The sequence below is a fragment of the Canis aureus genome, chromosome 3 (assembly GCF_053574225.1).
Source record: "Canis aureus isolate CA01 chromosome 3, VMU_Caureus_v.1.0, whole genome shotgun sequence".
Taxonomy (NCBI): Eukaryota; Metazoa; Chordata; class Mammalia; order Carnivora; family Canidae; genus Canis; species Canis aureus.
The window spans coordinates 41,779,902-41,800,531 of record NC_135613.1 but is presented as its reverse complement, the minus strand read 5'-3'; the positions used below and the strand labels follow the sequence as shown (position 1 = coordinate 41,800,531).

General features: G+C 38.5%; 1 long non-coding RNA gene across 5 annotated transcripts in view; it reads left to right on the top strand.

Annotated features, from left to right (window-relative positions):
* LOC144310720 (uncharacterized) overlaps positions 1-20,630 on the top strand; it is a 62,565-nt gene that overhangs the window by 29,586 nt on the left and 12,349 nt on the right. For 4 of the 5 annotated variants that reach the window (XR_013376392.1, XR_013376389.1, XR_013376391.1 and 1 more), the window contains 2 exons: positions 8,652-8,862; positions 9,160-10,889. This is a non-coding gene — a long non-coding RNA (uncharacterized LOC144310720). Of the gene's footprint in view, positions 1-8,651; positions 8,863-9,159; positions 10,890-20,630 lie in introns of those variants that run through there. The other variant, XR_013376390.1, reaches the window with a different exon arrangement.

Here is a 20,630-nt window from a genome sequence, read left to right as displayed (position 1 = left end):
GCATGCCCAAGTCCCACTATCTGTTAGTGATGGAACAAGGATAAGAGAGCACATCTCTCAACTCCTAGTCAGGTGTTTCCATATTCCTTCTCGTGAGAGGGGTGAAGGGATGTTAAGAGCTCAGACATGTTCAGCCAAATCTTGCATATAAAAAACATAAAGGAAGAATAGTTCATATTTATTAAGCATGAAACATTTGTAAGGACTTCAGGGGATTTTCATTTGTTTTAACTTAATAAAGATATTTTGAATGAGCAATGTAGCCCATATTAAGGCTTCCCATATGCGCCTGGCACATGCTAGTACATAGTAGGTGCTCAATATATGTGTTCAGTGAAGTAAAAGTTTCAGGCTCTCAAAAGAAACTATTACTCTTTATTTGTTAAAGAAAAAAAAAGAGTTCCCAGGATGTTTCCAAATCTGTAAGAAAATCTTATTATGTCATACAGGTGGAAGAAACATTTACTTTGTATTAACCTAGCCAAGGACTGGTTTGTTATCCTCAAAGTAACTTCAGCTAGGAGAAATAGGCAACAGGGAAGAATATAAGTTCCAAACATAAGTTTGGAATGACAAATCCTAGCAAAAATGGGGCCCCTGCTCCTGTCCTCCATCCCTTCACCACGGCAGGCATTGCTAATAGATCATGGCACAATTTCCTGCTGATCCTGGACAGAACCTCAAGTCCTCAAACACTGCTTCAGGCAACTCCCACTAATCTATCAGAATTGACACTCATGCTGAAATCTATTTGTCATCCCTGATAGACTTAAAGGTTTTCTCTGTGGCCTAAGGGAATCAGAGAACCAGCTCAAGCTGTTTGTACATCTCTTTGACTTTGCCTCTTAAGAGGACAGGAGGGGCATAATCTATAACACTGTTTTGAGAGACCATTCTGATTTGTTTTAAACTTCATTGAGGAACTGCTGGGCCTGGATTATAGAATCTCTGGGTTACTATGTAAGGCAACGAAATCTTACTGCTACCTTTATAAATAAGCTAGATCCCTATTGGTCCAGGATGATTGGGCACTACCCTGCCTATGAAAAGGACTGAAAGAAAATAACCTCTCTAGAGATCATCTCTGGTCCTATTACTGAATTTTCTCCTCAGCCAGAGTTAATGACAGTACCTCTGAAACAAATATATGTATGTTCAAAGACTGAAAGAAACCTCTAGCTCAAAAATGTGACAGAAATTAGAAAAATTCCTTCATCTACAATTAAGGAATGTCATATGTGCATTTAAAAAATATTTTCTAAAAAAATATTTTGTAAAATACTCATTTATAGTGTATGAGAAATTTTAAAACAGAAACTTTTTATAACTATAAACTGTATAATCATTGATATGATCCCACGTGTTAAACCCTTAGAAAATACCATAATACAGTTTACTCCTAGAATTAATCAGGTAATTAAAATTAAATCAAAATCTTATCTTTTAATTAATGTACATTCTAAAGAAAGTTCATAGGACAGTAAAGTCATATAATGGTTAAACCATGTCTTGATTTCATGCTGTCTCAATTTTAAATACCATCATTCATGATTCTGAAATTCACCAAAATTTCCTGAGCAGGTGTATACTTGGAAAAAGATGTTTTAATTAAAACTACTAGCCAATATAAGCAGAGCTCTACACTAAAAGCTTGGCTTGGAACAGCAGCAAATTAACATAAGATGCCAATCTAATAAGAGGAAAAGCATCCTCGAGGTTGTTGTCCAAAAGAGGAGCCTGAAGAATTTAACTGATCCATATCAATTAGCACAGGATGTCACTGTTATTCCATTCATGGTGACTAGTACCTTATGCAGCTCCAATATTGAAATCAAATGAGAGATGTCCTCCTGTGATAGAACCTAATCCTATGGCAGAAAACCTTCATTAGAGAAAAAAGGAGGGAACAATGAGCTGTTTTGTTTCCTAAATACCATACACACATACCTCATAAACTCCCGAGAATGTTAATAATTTCTGTGAACCCTAAGAAAGAAAAAAATTTTACTTAGCTATAAATTACAGCAGGCATAAATCAAAAGTTTATAAGGCCAAATATGTATCAGTAATATGTTCCATTTTGAATATTTACTTTGGGCCACTTTTCTGAGCATTTTTTTGCATAATCCTCCCCATTATAGTCCTGTCAGGTCAAATGCCCCCATTTTACAGAGGACAAAACTGAGGCCCAGAGAGATCGCATAACTTGCCCAAAGTCAGTAAATGGCAGAGTAGTGATTGAAACTCAAAGTCCATAGTCTTCATTATCATTTTCTACTCCTCCTAATATGTTTACAGATTTTTATTTTGTTCTCTTTGGGAAAGGAGAGGAAGGGAACTATGATCTCTTCCTCTGCCTTTAACTTGGAATGGAAGGAAATTTTCCATAATAATCTTATAAAATCAGACTATACAATTGAGTAATACTGATTTTCACAGATTTAAATCATAGATGGAACTAAGCCATCCAGATGTCATTTTGGAGACTGTATATATAGAACCTAATTTTTAAAGAAATCAATTACATTTTCTAATGTTCGAAGTGAGGCATGCTAGCAATGCAGGTGATAAGGAGCCTTACATAATTATTTTGAGGTTGGCTCAAAAAATGTACAATCCTATTAAAGGAAGAGACACATAAAAAACAAATGGTGTTGAAAGCCTCGAAGGTCAAGTGTAAAGATCTGATTGTCCTTTCTTCTTGTCTGATTGTAGATGCATTCTCCCTAAATATCTTTACATTGCATTGCATTGCATTGTTGCTCTCTTATCTAACTTATACCTCTTGGAAGTTTATCTTTTGCCAAAAACCAGTGCATTAACATTTGATTAAATGTGGCATGGTGAAGTTTCCTAATGAAAATTCACACACACACACACACACACACACACACACACACACACCCCAGACGGGTATGGACCTCTACCATGAGATTTACCTGTTTATGTGGTTGGTTTACATATTATTAAACCACCCATCTGATCTCTAATGGCAGCCCGGCTGACACTGTCTGACCCAGTTTGACAATCTGGATAGAAATTGTAGGGTTGGCTGTTCAATGGCTGTGACTTTTAACAGCACTGCTTTTGGGCCTCAAATCAATTCTCTCTGTTTACAGACCATTTCACAGCCCTTTACCTGCAACATCACTTGTGTCAGTCCCATAAATACTTTGGTGTATATAATGCTTGAATTAGCATAATGGTTTAGGCTCTAAGCTCTTAGCCCAAAGAAGGACACGTCAACATGTTCTCTTCACTTAAGCAATTAAGAGCCATTATGCTGCTTCAGTGGAAATATCATCAAGGTTAAAGACAATCCCAAACAGCCCTCTCACCTTTTTATTCTAAGTCTAATAAATGAGGCATAGAAATTGAAATGTTAGTAAACAGTCTTACTTGCAAGCTCTTTTTGGATCATGCTTAATCAGACCCCCATTCACCAGATATTTGCAAGGGATTCAGAAATGTGTATATTGAATAGTTCATTTAAGTGCAAGAAAATAGAGCCTGCTGATTTGATTTCAACATCATAGTGAACACTCATTTATTTTTGTCAGATTTTAAAATTTTTGGCATCGAGTTACGTAAAAAATATTTCTAAAAAAATATTTCTATACTTTTATTACTCAATATGATAGAAGTTACATTTTTAAAGGTAATGTGGTTGCTGTGACTTAAAGGGATATTTCCAAGATCTTTCTATATTTCTTCTTTTTGTATTTTTTTTAAATTTGCTTTATTGAGGTATAATTTGGATATAATAAAATTCAATTTTAACTCTACATTTTGATGAGTTTTGGCAAATGTATGTAGTTGTATAATTACCATTATAATCAAGGTGTATAGAATATTTCTATAACCTGAAAAAATTCGCTTGTCTCCCTCTATAGTTAATCCTCTCCCCCGCCTCTGGTAACCAATGATCTGCTTCCAATCACTAGATTTGCATTTTCCAGAATTTCATGTAAATAGAATTACAGTATAGTATCTAGTCTTCTGTGTTTGGCTTCCCATATTTCTCTGTATTTTCCCTCTATTAGGAGTGAGAGGTATTATGAGAACCATAATTTGGGTGGAATCCTTGCTCCACATCTTCTGGCTCAGTGACCTTAAAAAACAAGTTATTAAATTCTCTGGGCCACAGTTTCCTCTTCCAAAAGAATAATGCTTGAATAGCATCTAGAAAGTGCTTGGTAAGTCTTGGTTTCTTAGATTGGTCCTGCTCTCTCCAGCACTGAATATCTTTAACAACTGCTTACTGTAGGTCCTCACTATGACTTAATCCAGTGACTGCAAAAAAGCACAAAGGAACTTTTTCAGGTTTGGGAAATATCTGTATCTTGACCATAGTGGTAATTACACAATTATATGCATTTGTCAAAATTCATTAAGCTGTATACTTGAGGTTGAATTTATTATATGTACATTACATGGCAATAAGGATTTTTTTAATATAAAAATAATACAGACAGAAAGACCTTGGACATGTCTCTTGGTCTAAAAGTCACATGTGATGAGAGATACATAGTCTTGACTCAGTGCTGGGCTTGCTACTTTGGTCAAATAAGGAAGCATTGAAAGCCTTCCCTAAGAGCAGCCATTTGATGGCAGACAAAAGCCCTGCAAGCAGCAAATGTTTTCACAAACCAGTGTCCTTGTGTTGACTTTTTAAGTTAAAGAAAGCAGTTGTGCAATGAAAAAGTAAAAGTAACGTGAGAGAAAGACTGTGTATGTAAGAAAATGCAATTAAGTGACATTGTATTTGACCATCTTTAACAGCTTCAAAATGTCATAAACAGCTTATTGGATATAGAAAACATGCAAGAAAATTGAGCTAAAAATAGTTAATTTAAGTGTCACTTATGGGGCATCCTCCATAACTCCCTCCAATGCCTTCATCCCCATCCTGAGTTGAGTGCCCCTTCTCGCTGTTCTGATATTACTCTGTCCCTATCCCTACCTCTGTAACATCAGTTATCACACTGCGTTTCAATTATTGGCTTACATGTCTATCTCCCTTCATAAGACTATGCAAACCTTGAAGATAGGTACTTTGTTTTTAGTATCTTTATATTTCTAGTATCCTGAACAGTTCTTTTTTTTTTTTCTGAACAGTTCTTAGTAGAACTCAATGAATGTTTAATGAATAAATGAGGTCTTAATCACGATTACCTCCATTTACAATATTACAACAAATATTTACCCCAGGCTTTCTTTTAATAGTGATTTGAGTCAATGTATATGACAATCTGAAGCAATAGAAGACCCTCAGAAAGACATGAAAAACCAAGGAGAAGATAAGAAAGTTAGCGTGAGGAGAGGGAATAGTTAAAGAAATGTCCTTTAGTCCTCTGCTTTTGGGCAAACAGTTCTGAGTTAGATTCCATCCCTTCCAAACTATGTGACCTTGGACTAGTTCGTTAACCTTCCTGAGCTTCAATCCACCTGTAACTTTTTTTTTAATTTTTATTTATTTATGATAGTCACAGAGAGAGAGAGAGAGAGAGAGAGAGAGAGAGAGAGGCAGAGACACAGGCAGAGGGAGAAGCAGGCTCCATGCACCGGGAGCCCGACGTGGGATTCGATCCCGGGTCTCCAGGATCGCGCCCTGGGCCAAAGGCAGGCGCCAAACCGCTGCGCCACCCAGGGATCCCCACCTGTAACTTATTATTTATGAAACAGAGGAAATAATAATGATATCTCCTTCATAGGTTTTCTGTGAGATTGAATGATAGGATGCCTATAAAGAACTCAGCACAGTATCTGGCACACTGAATATGCCTAAAATGTTAATTCTCTAAGCATATTTCAAGAGTGCAGACTCTGGTGTCCAACAGATTAGATTTGAATTTCAACCCATTTCAATTCAGCCATCCACAGTCTGTGTGAACCCAGACAGATTACTTATAACTTCAGGTTCACTAAGTGCAAAATGAGGATGATAACAGTATCTCCTCATAGGGTTATTTTGAAGATTAAATGAGATAAAGGAGCTTAGCATTATGACTGGCACATAATAAATGCTTAATAAAGATTAGTTATTATCCTAGCCTGATAGGATCTAGCTCTACTGTTACCATATAAGCCCTGTCCCTCAGCAGGAAGCCTTCATTTCAATCAAGTATAATCCCTCTCTCATTTATATTTGCCATGCTCATTTCTTTTTCTTTACTTTGTTCCTGCTACAGCTACTGTTAGGTCAGTGTGAAAAACAAGAGCAAAAGTTTTGAGTTCAAATGACCTAGGTTCTAAATCTGGCTTTGCTAATCTCCTTCTCATGTACAGGCTACCCTGCTTCCCTGAATATGTTTTCACCTGTAACGTGGCTTTTTGCGAAGATTAAATGAGATCATATGTAATAAGGTGCCTAATGTATAATAGGTGTTCTATTAAATACATTTTAGTTTCCAATCCACTGTATTCCCCCAGTCAGGCACACTTGCTCTCTTATACTTATTCAAACGTCCACCTTTCAATCCTTACCTAAAAATCTCACCTCATTTTGGAAGCTGTGTCACGCTGACCCACCTTGATCCCATAAATGTGTTTATACACTGTTCTCATCATGCTGATTCTGTAAATGAGTCTTGTCTCTCAAAATAGACTAATTAATCTTAACCTCTTTTAAGTCATGGACCCTTCTGATAATTGGATATTTCTGTCCCTCTCTCTCTGCCCCTCTCCTTGCTCGCACCCTCTAAATAAATAAATAAATAAATAAATAAATAAATAAATAAATAAATCTTTAAAAAAAGATATTCCCACATACATGGAAATTTGCAATTATTCTCAAGATGCTATTATCCCCTAAAAACCTCTGAACATATTGTCATCTCCCTCAGGGCAGTAACTGCGTGATACTCTTTGTGTTCTGGGGTGAGGGTGCAGAGGGTGTTAGTTAAGACTAAGTGATGCACCGATTAACCTTCTGCCTCAGAAGATTCGTGGTGGTAGCACCTCCACAGAAAGGGGCAGGATGCTGGATAGGCTGGAAAGTGAATAACCAGGGTGGCATCTCAGTCTTTTATTTTTTTACAAAGCAAAGTATCTTGAAGTTTCATTCTGATACCTAAGGATGGAATGCAAATAACATGTAGAAGTATGGAAATATTCCATTCCTGAACCGTAGAGATGTCCAGTCCACAGAAGCTAAAAGAATACCCTTCCCCTCTTACCTTCAGCCTCAGATCATAACTTTCCCTGAGCTTTGCAGCCTCTCATTCCACCCATCTGGGCTGGTTACTTGCTTTGACTACTTTTGTTGTTGTGTTTGACTTAATGGCCTTGGGTTTGTGATCAAACAGGTCATATTTGTCTTATGCAAGATGCTTTGATCTTGAATTTCAGTCTCATAAGTGAGGTGCCTCATATGGAATGTAAGCAGAAAGAACAGCAACCTGAATTTTAGCCAGGGCCCTGGGGAACTGGCTGTGTGACCTTGGGTAAATCACCTGGCTTTATGGTCTCAGTTTCCTTTTTCATACAGCTTGACACTCTCTCTTAGCCCTAATCCTCCATGATTCTGAGACATTGTAATGATTCATGGTTGGAACTAGAGGATTTTCTAAAAGCTTCACTGTACACACAGTAAATGTATGGCAAATGGCTAAGAAGGACAGGTTTCAACTGTTCAATTACTAAATTAAATGAGAGTTACCACATTTACCATATGAAGTTTTGGAAACCAACCTATAATAGATACTCAACACTAGAGAACAATGAATATAAGTGTATTTTCTTTGACGATTCAGAAGCCTTACGGATCTTGTATCCACTGTTCAAAGCTAAAAAAGAAAAAATGTAATATTTTGTACTTTTAGGTTGTGGTGATTAGAAAAAGTGAGAGTAGTAGGTCTAACCAAAGTGAATTGTATAACTTTACATCATCTATCATGTCTCTTCCCATAGCAGCTGTATAACATTCCTAATAAAGAAAGCAAATGGCATGAGAGCACCTGGGTGGCTCAGTCAGTTAAGTGTCCAACTTTTTATTTTGTCTAAGGTCATGATCTTAGGGATGTGAGATCGAGTCCCACATCAGGCTCCACACTGGGTGTGGAACTTGCTTAAGATTCTCTCTCCCTCTCCTTCTCCCAACTCCCTCTCAAAAGAGAGAGAGAGAGAAAGGAAAGAAAGAATGAATGATTGATGATAGATAGATAGATAGATAGATAGATAGATAGATAGATAGATAGTTCTTTGGGCAGAAAATTACCACCAAAACATCTTAACGTTCTGATATTCTAGTAACGGTATCAGCTTACAACAAAAACTGGAAGCATGTGAATAGCCAGTTTCTAATTTTATCCTGCCTATTCAGACTATGCAAGAGGAAAAAAGATGATAAATAGCCAGAGAGATTTTCTTGACATCATGCTTAACTGAAATTTCAAAATAAATCAGTTGGGCTCATTTTTAAAGACCTACAACTAAATTATCATTGGATCGTTTTGTTCTGCTCCCAACTGGGTTTCTGAAGGACTTGGGGTGAGATACAACGAGATCTGAAAATGGGCCACAGTGCGCAAACATTGCAGTTTGGTTTGATTTAGTCTAACTCTTGTGTAATAACTTTCTTTGAAGTGTGGGTTGAGGAGCAGGTTACAAGCCCGAGGCTACAAGCTCATCTTGTTCTTGTTACAACTCAGATGCCCTGCAGTCCCCGCACTATATATCAGAGGCTTGGCACTGGACTCCCTGGCTGATCAAGAGTGGAGCCTTCATTCCCAGCACAGCAGAGCAACGGAGCAACAAACAACAACATGGTTCTGTTTGCTTGGGAAACCCATTCGATAAAAGGACACAAGTGAGTCTTCAAGGAGCCTGTGAGCCTAAGGAAGCCTGACTTTGCTCTCAAAGGTAAGGAAAAAGGTTAAAAAATCATCCACCTGGGGGATGCTTGGGTGGCTCAGTGGTTGAGCATCTGCCTTTGGCTCAGGGCATGATCCCAGGATCTGGGATTGAGTCCCACATCGGTCTTCTGCATGGAGCCTGCTTCTCCCTCTGCCTATGTCTCTGCTTCTCTGTGTGTGCGTCTCTCATGAATAAATAAATAAAATCTTAAAAAAATAAACTTCTACCTGGTAGAAAGGTCCCTGACCTAGGGAGAGGCAGGACAGATTTTCAGATTGATGGCCAGCCTCTCTTCTTTTCCAGCTTTGGGATTGCTACTTCTCCGCAGATCCTCTGACCCAAGCAAATCTCAAGGCAAGTCTCCAACTCCTCTCTGGTCTGGTTTTTCATCAGCAAAATGAGGGGGTTGGACCAAATGATCTCTTAGGCCTCATCCTACTCTAAAATTTGGCGATTCTGACCCTGTGACAGTCTTGTAGCCCCCAAGGGACTAACTTTATTCCTTGCATTGGTCACATATTTTCCAGCAGCCTAATTTAGACTCTTACAGCCGAATTGGACCATAGATGATTCCAGTAAATAATAATACTTACACAGTTTGTTAGAAACTGTGAAATGATTTTACATATAGTATTTCATTGGATCCTTAAAAAAAACATTAAGGAAGGAAAAGGTATTATTCTCCTCATTTTATAGCTATGCTAAGAGAGGTTAAGTCATAACCGCTAGGGTGACTAGGGCCAGATCTGAAAAGAAAAAATTCCATATGTGAGTTTCTTAGGCTGCATGAGGCACAACATTCAGTAAAGAGATGTGAGTATCATAGATGGGAATAGTGAGCATTCTGGAACCTGCCTCCAAATTCAAGCATATTACAGTCACCTGTGTAAACTCTGAGTGGAGAGACAGACACTCCACAAAGAGAGAGCATAGAGCTAGAAGTGATTTTTACTTCTAGGACAATGACTCTTAGACAAGGGCGGGGGGTGTTCTTCAACGCCTCAGGCAGTGCTCTAAAAGGAGAGAATGGAAGGTGGAGTGGATTCACCTTGGGTAGCTAGTGGAAGGTCACTAGTTCAAGCCAGGGACACTGGTGGAAGGCTGGTAGGAAGTAGAGATTTGGGATATTACAGTCTGGGTACTGAGTACTGACTATACGCCAAGCCCTTGATAGAGCTCATGACTGCTGCTTACAACTTATATTATCTTTTGTCCCAGCCTTGAAGAAATCCTGTGGAGAGTTAGAGAGCCTATAAAAACCTAAAGATAGGGTGAGAGAAATAGGATCTGCAGCACGGGGGTATTTACACACACACACACACACACACACACACACAGAAGGTAAGCCTTCCTCTCTGGTGTATAATTAAAGAATTACAATGCTTAGAGGCAGAGGGCTTCCCCATCTGAGTGCAGGGCCTGTGGGAGCACAGGAAGTACTAAGATGACTGGAAGCAAAATGAATGACAACAAAATCAGCAACAGTGTGGGAGTGAGCCATGGGCAGAGGAGTGGCAAACCCCAAAGATATCCCAGTCAGCCCCTGCACCAGGGATGACAAGAGGGCGGTGGCAACAATAGCAGAGGTTAAGGGGCAGTAGAGTGTGGGGCCATATCAGCTGCTTCAACAGAACAATCAAGGTTTCTAAGCTCCTCTAGGCTTAGGAAAAGAACAAGACAAGAAAGATAAAAGATAAAGGTGTAGAGGGGATGCAATTAGAGGCAAACCTCAAGGAAATAAAATTTGCAGATGACACAAAACTAAGAGCATGGTTAATATCATTTTGAGTCTTAGATTGGTTGACTTTCATCACAGACCAACTCTGGGACTGCAAACCCAAGAAGTTGAAATTTAACAGGAATATATATAAATTCCTGGAGATCCCTGGGTGGCTCAGCGGTTTAGCGCCTGCCTTTGGCCCAAGGCATGATCCTGGAGTCCTGGGATCAAGTCCTGCGTCCGGCTCCCGGCATGGAGCCTGCTTATCCCTCTGCCTGTGTCTCTGCCCCTATCTCTCTCTCTCTCTATCATGAATGAATAAATAAAAAATCTTTTAAAAATTGTATTGTCTCTTTATTACTAAAATATATATATATTTATATATAAATATTTATATATATATAAATTTATATATATAAATATATATTTAATATATATATTTATAAATATATATATTTATAAATATATATATATATAAATTCCTGCACATAGATTCTCAAAATTAGCTGAAGTGGAGGGACGCCTAGGTGGCTCAGTCAGTTAAGCGTCTGCCTTCTCCTCAGGTCATGATCCCAAGGTCCTGGGATTGAGCCCCGAGTTGAGCTCACTATTCAGTGGGGAATCTCCTTCTCCTTTTCCCTCTGCCCCTCTCCACACTGTGTGTGTGTGCACGCTCTCTCTCTCTCTCTCTCAAATAAGTAAATAAAATCTTAAAAAAAAATAAAATCAACTGAAGTGGACAGGACTGACCGAGGAAGATGTGACAGGATAAGAAAGATTTAGTTTGGATGGTTTTGGTGACCAGAAACTCAGCAGGTGCCAGTGATTTGGCTGCTACAAAAACTAAGAACCTCGGGCTATAATGATGAAAACACATGTTCAAACCACTGGGCATTTGTGGCCAAACCACACGTGCAGTATTATGTTCGGTTGTTGGCATTGCTTCCTAAGAGGAGCATTGATATTTTATGCTTGTCCATAGCAGCATGACTGAGGTGATAAGGGTTGCCGACACCAAGCCCCATAAGGGCAGCTGGAATTGAGGAGACTTGGGGGAATCCAAATGTCATCTTTAATTCCTGAGAAGACTTCTTGAAAAAAGAGTTGTATGGCCCTTATAAAGGCTATCACCAGAACCAAAGAATGGAAGGCCGATTTTGGCTCAGTGAAGAGTAAAGCTTTCTATAGAGCTGTTCAGAGGTAGAAAGGAGCTGGTTTCAGGAGTGGCAAATCCCAAGATTGGAAGTAGATTTTAGGCTGAGGCTGGATGATCTTCTGTGTGAGAACTTCCATATAGAAATGGTTCAAGGTATTAGGTAGAAGCTTGGACTAAATGACCTCTGAGACTCCCTCTAACTCTTAGAGAGCAGGTTGGAGATTTTTGCCTTAGAAACCATTCAGTTCTGGAAGTGAAACCCAAAGGGACCCTACTCTACCATGGGCCTGTGGGGTAGAGAGTCCTACCATAGCTACTGTTCTCAGAATGCCTTCTCAGCAAATGAGGAGTCTCCAGCTCATTTAGAATCTGGGAACAGGAAATGTACCTTTACGAAGCAAATTGGTATTTGCCTACCTCGTGCCCCCTAAATGCAATCAATCAAATGAGTTTTATATGTCTTAAGAATATCTCCAAGTGCCTCTCTTCTTCCACATCTCCAGGAATGCAGCCTTGGTTCAGGCCATCATTATCCTCCCCCAGACTTTTTAACAGCCACCTAAGTAAACACCTTACCTCTACTCTTATCTTCTTCGATATACTCCCCAATAGAGTAGGCAAGAGTAGGCTTTAGAGCCGCGCTTCTGTTTTGAATACCTCCCCACTGACCACATATAGTACCAGCTCTTAATGTTGGATGTAAAGCCCTGCAGCCTCATGTTCTATGACTTTGCACACATACGCACACACACTTTGTGCTTCAAAAATGCCACACTATTTGTCATTTTCTGCATGCACAATACTGTTATACATTTCTCTGTCTTTGCATATATTGCTCCTTCCATCTGAAATGCCTCACCCTTTCCAGCCCCCATCTTACTTACCAAAGTAACTCCTATTTATTCTTTTTCATACAGAAAATCTTTGCTTGTGCATAACCTTTTATGAGCCTTCCTTTATTTAACCTCTTCCCCATCTCACACAATCTCCCAAGGTTAATCATTCCTTCCTATTTGCTACATCTCTAGCTTTGTACATGGTTGCATTACAGCATTTACTAGGTTGTACTAAAATGCAATTATTTACATGTCTGTGTTCTCCATTGTTGGGCTCCTCAAAGGCAGTACCAAGTAATATTCATCTACAAATTCCTAACACTTAGCACACTGGCACATATTAGACCTCTGTATTTGTTGAACCAATCTGACAAAGATTGTCTTCATGGACATATCTATCACTTGCCATGATATTGAATTTTGTTTATAGTACACATGAACACCAAGTTCTTTTTTTTTTTTAATTTTTATTTATTTATGATAGTCACACACAGAGAGAGAGAGAGAGAGGCAGAGACATAGGCAGAGGGAGAAGCAGGCTCCATGCACCGGGAGCCCGACGTGGGATTTGATCCCGGGTATCCAGGATCGCGCCCTGGGCCAAAGGCAGGCGCCAAACCGCTGCGCCACCCAGGGATCCCTGAACACCAAGTTCTATGGTGAAAAACAAAGTTAAACTTTTAAAATTGCCTATCATAATATTAAGTTAAATTAAAAAGACCCAGGACCAAGAACAAAGATTTAGAATGGAAGAAGGGTAAGTTTTAACCTATAAATTTCTATCCTTGTTGCTTTTGTTCTGAAAAGCTTTTTTTTAAAGAATTTATTTATTTATTCATGAGAGACAGAGAGAGAAAGAAGCAGAGACATAGGCAGAGGGAGAAGCAGGCTCCATGCAGGGAGCCCGATGTGGGACTCAATCCCGGGACCCCAGGATCATGCCCTGACCCAAAGTCAGACCCTCAACCCCTGAGCCACCCAGGCATCCCTAAAGCTTTAATCACGGACCTGGTCCTGAAGAACCTTGGTTTTCTAATCTTGGCATTCTGAAGGGGAGATTTCCGAATTCAGAAACTGAACCCCTCATCTTACTCAACAAACATTTACTAAGGGTGTACAAAGCATGCTGCTGTGGTACCTGGATAGCTTAGTCGGTTAAATGTCTGCCTTCAGCTCAGGTCACGATCCCAGGGTCCTGGGATCAACCATTTGAGGGTTGTGACAGATTATTAACAGATCACTCTGGTATGTTGAGAGTAAGACTGCAGGAGGGCATGGACTGAAGTACAAGTATGTTCCAATAATCCAAGTGGGAAATGACAGGCTTGGAAGGGGACGATATCAGTAGGGTGTTGAGAGATTGGTTTCAAAATATATATTTAATATAGATTTGTTAATGAAATTGATACAAAATGAGAGAAAAAGAGAGAGAGAGGAGTCAGGGATGACTTCAAGGTTTTTGGCCTGAGCAACTCAATGGATAGAATTGCCATTTATTGAGACAGAAAACAGTGGAAGAGGCAACTTTGGGGGGCGGGTGTGGGAAGGAGAGATCAGGGGTTTACACCTCTGATAGATAACCAACTAGAGGTGTAAACAGTTAAGGAGGGTTGAGATTCAGGTTGGAGTTATAAATTGAGGAGTAGCTACCATATAGATATTTATGAAGTTATGAACCTGGAGGGTTTCATGAAGAAGTCTAAAAACACCGAAGAGAAGAGAAAAAGACTAAGGACTAAGCTCTAGGGCATTCCAGCATTTATGGATTAGAGAGATGAGAACTTTAGGAGGACAATGTAGAAAGATGAGAACTTAGGAGCAGTGAAGAGGGAGAAAAGCCAGGACAGCAAAGAATCTTGCAAGCCAAGAGAAGAGTGTTTCAGGAAAAGAAGGTGATAAACTGTGCTGAATTGTGCTGATCAAATAAAAAGAAAACTAAGAATTGATCACTGCATTTAACAACATGGACACGAGAAGTAGGCAGACACCAATAGTATTGATTCATTTGATACTCACAGCAAGTCTCTGTGATAGGGATTACTATTATTCCCTAAAGAAGGAAACTGAGGGGACGTGGTTGAGCATCTGACTTCAGTTCAGGGCGTGATCCTGGGGTCCCAGGATCGAGTCCCACGTCGGGCTCCCTGCATGGAGCCTACTTCTCCCTCTGCCTATGTCTCTGCCTTTCTCTGTGCCTCTCATGAATAAATAAACAAATCTAAAAAAAAAAAAAAGAAGAGGAAGAAGAAAGAAACTGAGGCACAGTAACTTGCACAAGGTCACACAGCAAGAGAGTGGTGAAGTTGGCATTTGAACCAAGCAGTAGTTCTGGAGCATTCCCTGCCTGGGGAAATAGGAAAAACAGAAGAGAGACATTTTATGGAAACTTTGACTACATGGCAAAGAAAAACCCCTAGAATGTTACTTCTAACCTATTACACTGTAGCTCTATTTCTGATCCTACCCCTTGACTTAATCTACTGTAGAGCTTTTTGTTCCAAGTCAGGAAAAAGGCACTGATAGACTTTAAAAGCTCATCTCTATGTAGAATTTATGGGTGCTTAATTAATAACCATGACTAGCCTAGTTAGCTCAGTTGGTTAGATCATAGTAATTGACATCAGGCGTGCAAATGCATTCATGTCAAGGAATGTCAAGTCAGCTTTACCAGAACAACTATGTTTTGTGGACGTAGACTAAATTTTTTGCCCTGGACAAATATCTTTTATACAGGTTCAGTGTGGCAGTTCATCTCCTGAAAAAATAATTATAGTGTGTGTTCTATTGCCAAGCTATTAGTAGTACCTCTTTCCTGTTCAGGAGACATGTTATTTTGTTTTTTAGTGCTGAGGGGAGGGATAGTTTATTGTGTCCACATCTTCACAAGATGACAGCATCCTCAGCAGCTCAGATTTGTAAACTAATGTCTATAGTTTGGAGAGTAAATAGCTGCTCTTCATGAAAATGGGATAGACTATATTCTGGAACCAGTCAGATGGAGACCAAACCTGAATAAAGCATTAGCAAGGATCAGACCCTGCTTTTCAGGGATATCTTTGAATAAATCTGGGGGAAAAGAAATTTTGACTGTTTAATATAATTTTTAAAATCAGCTCTACCTTTTAAAGGGAGCATTACCTAGTGAGTAATCTACAAGGCTTTGGGCAGCTGATATTGGTTGATAAAAATCTCCATGTGTCAGTTGTGATTTAAACTTCTCAGACCTCACCAGGTAAATTTATTCCTCAGGTAATCATGTCCTGGCATCTGCCTTGTTTATTTAGATCTAGTGGCCAAACTCAGGTCTGCCCACATTGATTTATTGTATCTACATTTTTGGAGGTAATGAGAAATGTATAATAATCTTTGTACTTGATGTAATTGTGGGTAGTCACTTATAACTTGCATTCTACATGTTGACCCACTAACTTGGTATTTTGACAATTTGGCAGTCTTTGTCAAGCCTAGTTACATCGGAGAGTATGGCTGATCAATACTCTAAAATCCCCATGCAAATATATATATAATTAGAAAGTATCCGTAGCTTTCTCTCTTCCTCTACCTTAAATCCCAGATTTCCCCACAATTCCCAGAGTGAAAATAACTATTTATTTTTGTTGTTATCAGAGTACAAGACTTCTTCCCCTTCATAGGCCACACCACTGTGGTACTATTTTCAGTGCTCCCTTCGTTCCAGGTCATATCCAAGGCTTGCCTCAATATTGTCACCTATGATAAATGATAACTAGTAACAGATAAAAATGTGAATTCAGGCATTGGAGATGCTATGCAGACACAGAAAGGTTTAGAGAAAGATTCTTTCAAGATCTGGCTATCAACCCATAGCCAAGTCAGGTTCAGTCAAGGTCACATCCACATTCTCCTCCTGCTCTACATAGATGCATGTATCACAGTGCCATTTTGCCCTGCCAAAATAGCTCTTGCTGGGTAATTCTCCTGTCACACCAGGCCAAAAGCATCTGAGTGTCAGGGAAAAAAACAAAACAAAAAGAAACTAACAAAAACCATCACTGCAAAATTTATGTATATTCAGTTTTTATTTCTTTTTAACCAGCATGAGTGATGGTAGGAGGGAACAAAAAAGCAAAAATCACACCCCTGATGACATAGCAACCACTTAGTTTTTTCAGACGGATCCGAGACAGGTTCTTATAAACTGAAAACAACATTTGACCAACAAAAGAAGAGTTCTAATCAGAAGATTTTTAACGTAAGACTAGGTTTCTCACTCACTGGGCTCTTTTTTAGGTGGAGAGGCTTAAAATGGCTTATGGAACATTTCAAAATGATATAAGCATTTTGCCCCTTTTAAGAAAATCACACATAGCCCTTTATTATGATGAGCAAACAGGCTGGATGGTTTTAAGTCTGTCCACAGTTGGCAGGAAATAGGATACATTTAACTGTATCTACCACCACAGAGGTTGGTTTCCCCACAAACCTCCCTAGCAGGACATGGATGGAAATGTGGGGTTTTTCTGCAGCAGAGAAGCTTATACATAATCCTATTACGATCCAAGGCATCTATTAAATATGATTGAAACAACGCCCATTGGAAGTCTTAAAACCTTAACCACCAGTTTTACTTCCAAAATAAAGTAAACTGCCAAAAGTTCTGATAAAAGTGACAATTTATATTTTTAAGTAGTACAACTGGAATTTTCCTATAGCTGTAGACAAAGGAATCCTTACTCAGATAAGTAGAAGAGCACCAATAAATTTAAGGTAGCTTATGCAAGTTAGGCACTAATGAATGTCATCTTCTGTTTTGTCATGAAAAAAGATCTTTCTGCTGCTAAAGGAGACTGATTTAGATTATGAATAGCTGTAGTGATTTGCAAAAATGGCTCCAGAGAGATAGAATGAGACTCCATATACTCATGGCACTTGAGGTTTCTGCCCTTTTTGTTGAAAATTAATTTGTCCTGTGGGTTATTGGATTCTAGCTCAGCCAATGTATATTGCTCAGTCATCACAAATTTACTTAAAATTTAGTGTAGCTGAAGTTCATTCAACAAGACAAAAGTCTACAGTTGAAAGCTTCTAAAAATCTTTTTAAAAAACTGGCTAACAGTGTAATTGAAAGTGCTGGCGTCTAAGTAGATTCACATAATGTTTTGCAGGTATCAATATATACTATATTACTATGTTAGAAATAGATTTTTCACTTGTTTCCCAAGAAAAAGCAGATAGGAAGGATTTATCATCCTTTAGTAAGAGGACATTTTGGTTGAAGCCTCCGTATTCTGAAAAAATATAAATCCCTAACTTCAAATTAGCTGGTACCACATATTATGATAGTAATACCATATGTTTCATTCACTCATGTATTTTATATAACTTCAAAACAATTTTAAAAACAAATATATTATGTTCCTAATGCTTCCAAATCCCCAAACTGTTACATTAGAAGAAAATTAGAAGTACACCAGTTCTGTCTTCCTGTTTCAGCAGCTCTTAACGGCAGGCAACTCCCTACTTAGGACGCTACACCATGGAGGCTTATAGACTGGGAGGGTCAGAGTAGAGAGAGTCATACTTCAGACAGAGCATCATGATACAAATCACTTGCTTCTGACAAAAGGAACACTAGTTTAATGGCCATGCTCCTTTACCCAACAATAATGAGAGGAAAAGAGAGTGCTCTTCAAAAGGGACTATTGTGAGAAATACAAAGGAGACATAAAAGAAAAGAACGAACAGCTAATTGTGGGAAACAGAGCAGTTTTTAATTCATCCTTCACTTAAAAGTGCTTTCCTTAATCCATATTTTTCATTTTTACACACTTAAATATGTATATTTAATACATTAAACACATTCACATGTGTATGCTTTATTTCCCTTTGAAAATATAGATGAATTTCAATACTTATTTAATAACTAAAAGCACACCTCAACTGTGATTAGGGCCATTGGGGTAGCTCCTAACTAAACTGATACACAGGAGGCTACAAACGTTATTTGTTCATTTCACTTATAGCTGAAGGTTTACTACATAATAAGACTATTAAAATATTATATTACAAATACCAAGAGCTAAACCTAATGGTAAAAACATTGGGATGTGTCATCTCATTAAGACAAGAAAGCCAATACTATTTGGAGTGACCTAAACCATAGTTTTAGACCTTTTTTTTTTCTTTTGGATAGCAGCTTTCATTTTATTCCTTACAACTGAACTATACAACTGATAAAGTTCAAACTCTGAAGCGATCAGCACTTGGCTTAAGGTACAATTGCACAAAATGAGATACAGAGTGCTAACCAAATCATGACACAGTGGACTGGAAATTTTAGATTAATAAACCTCTTCCAGTGGAGAGCTAAATAACTTTTACAGTTTTATCTATGGTTATTTGTTTCTCTGAAGATTTATGGTCCTCGCAACAGATATGCATCTTATCTTTCACTTTCCAGATTAAAGAGAGATGATTTTAAACAGGCTTCTGACTGGCATAATCTGGAATTGCAGATGATCTCAATTTTTTAAAAAATGCTAAAAGTGAACTTGCAAGTCAAATGAAAATGACTCTGCGCATGTCAGGTGCACAGGGGGAAAATCTGCATACAGCTAAACAAGGCTGATCTTCTATTAGCAGTACTGATCCCCTTGCTCTGCCGTGAATCAGCCAGGTGCAATCTGTACATGCTTAACCAGGAATTAAAACTCTTCATGCTGTTGCTGCTTTAATTGATTGATGCTAAAAGTTTAGAAAATAAAACCTAACCAGCTATTACAAAGCGCCTTTAACCAAGCCTTCTCCTTTGAAAGCAGGATCCTCAATTGAAACTGGCAGACCACATTTTTAGGTTTCAAGCAGCTCTGTCATTCTACAAGGAATGTGTCTGCCACTTCACACGATAGCTTGAGCTGAAAGACATGTACTTTGAATCAGAGAATCAATAGAACACTTAATGGACAATTAGGAGAACAGCTGTAGGACTGTCAGAGACCCATCTGTACACAGCTCAAACAGCAAGCCTGGACAGGGCCCGGAAAACAAAGTACACTGCTCCAGGGCACTGGCCCCAGTACAAAACCTCCCTTTCATTTCTCATTTAATGTTAATATAGTGTTCTTTTTCATTACAAATTTTAACACGTGTAGAAAATTATGGAAATTGCTTAAGCCATTTGTCAACTTATATCATGTGAATTGATCAATAAATTTCACTACTTTGTTGTTAATGTAGATAAATTTTGGCATTTAATTAAGCTCCAGTGAAAATGTGGCCACTTTTAATTTCGGCAGATGCTGTCGTTTCATTTGTAATACATAACTACAGGGGTAAATACAACCCAATCATGAATTATCACTAAATATTTATAGACAACATAGCAATTCAGAAAATAGACACAAAAGATTTTTACAATGAAACAATTACTGTGTGCAAAATCTGAGATAGGTAGTGATGAACTCTAATAGGAGCTGTGAACAGAATCTTAATATTGTAGCTACATAAAAGAATTACATATGTATATTTTTCTCTCATGATCTTGCTTCCATCGATTATGTCTCTTATTAGGTGGAAATAATATCAAATTCTTTTAACGGAATTATTCTGAATGTTAAAGAATAGTTCTCTAAGTTTGTGGAAGTATATGAAAATTTATAAATTAAAATAAAAATCCATCCCTTTATTTTTTTTCTAAATTTATGTGGATACAATTGGGAAGCTCCTCTTAACAGATAAGAGGAAAATCTTAGAATGTTTATTTCGTATACATGATTTGAATTTGAACTGTAAAGTTGGTCAAGAGGACACCAGTGTGGAGAAAGGAAACAAGATTCTGGACAATGGAAAAAGCAGAATGAACTTTTTTAGGCTTCCTCCATATGGCCTGAGGGGCCCCAAGATGAAATCCTGCTCCTGACAGCCAGAAGCCCTATAGCCTTAACCCTCCGTGGCGTAGTCTGACATGATAAACTGCTGTATCTCATTTGAGGGGGAATAGGCTGCCTCTTGGTGATTCTGCTGGTGCCTTCAGGGAAAAGGGGATTTGAAATCACATTGCTGTCTTTACAGTGTAATCCACTCC